Source organism: Orcinus orca, chromosome 8 (assembly GCF_937001465.1).
Source record: "Orcinus orca chromosome 8, mOrcOrc1.1, whole genome shotgun sequence".
Classification (NCBI taxonomy): Eukaryota; Metazoa; Chordata; class Mammalia; order Artiodactyla; family Delphinidae; genus Orcinus; species Orcinus orca.
The window spans coordinates 44,513,974-44,514,970 of NC_064566.1; the positions used below are offsets into that span (position 1 = coordinate 44,513,974).

General features: G+C 43.5%; 1 non-coding gene across 1 annotated transcript; it reads right to left on the reverse strand.

Annotated features, from left to right (window-relative positions):
• Nucleotides 1–588: 588 nt before the first annotated feature.
• LOC117196387 (small nucleolar RNA SNORA48) lies at nucleotides 589–733 on the reverse strand. The gene has a single exon (XR_004476550.1). It is a non-coding gene; the product is annotated as a small nucleolar RNA SNORA48 (small nucleolar RNA).
• Nucleotides 734–997: the final 264 nt, after the last annotated feature.

Here is a 997-nt window from a genome sequence, read left to right on the forward strand (position 1 = left end):
TGGTAATGGCAAGTCAACTGGTCATTACTCAATAGGTCATTAACCAGAAAATAGGTCAGCTATTCACCAACTATTGCCAAGGAAGATGGAGTCATATCATACTTGCACTATTCCTTCCAGGGGATGTGGGCAGGTCAGATACCAAAACCTAAATAGTATAGAATTGTATAATTACCCGAAGTGCAGACTTGTTGAAAGAATATATAGCAAAGCAGGTGTGGTAGCCCAAATAATGCCCCCCAAAGACGTCCACATCCTAATCCCTGGAACCCATAAATATGTTACCTTATATGGCAAAAGGGACTTTGCAGATGTGATTAAGTTAAGGATCTTGCAATGGGCAGATTATACTGGATTATCCAGGTGGGCCCAATGTAATCATAAGGGTCATTTAAGAGGGAGGCAGGATGGTTGAAAACACAGTAGTAGGAGATGTGACAACAGACACCAGAGATTGGAGTGATTCAAGGAAGAGGTCACAAGTTAAGAAATGCAGGCAGCCTCTAGAAGCTAAAACAGACAGGGAAGCAGAGTCTCTACTGAAGCCTCCAGAAGGAACTCAGCCCCACCGACATTTTTTTTTTTTTTTTATGTGCCCCAGCCATGAAACAGCTCTGGCCACCAACCCAGGCATCAAGCTACGATAAAGAAAGGACTAGACATCTGCTTTGCCCCTGACTGATACAAGAGCACCACCACCAATCAGGTGTCTCTTTGCCCATTGCCAGGGGGTCCCACCGACATTTTGATTTTAAACTTCTGACCTCCAGAACTGTAAGAGAACAAATGTGTGTTCTTTTGAGCCACTAAATTTGTGCTAATTTGTCACAGCAGCAATAAGAAACTAATACAGTTGGGAACCATGGGACATCACTATCCTAACTCGACACGCACTCTGGGGTCCAGGGCTTTTCTAAAAAACCAGAACTGCAGCTCATTACCATTCAGGATGCAACTTGAGTTCAAGCAACTATTGCATGCCATTCCTCTTTCCAAA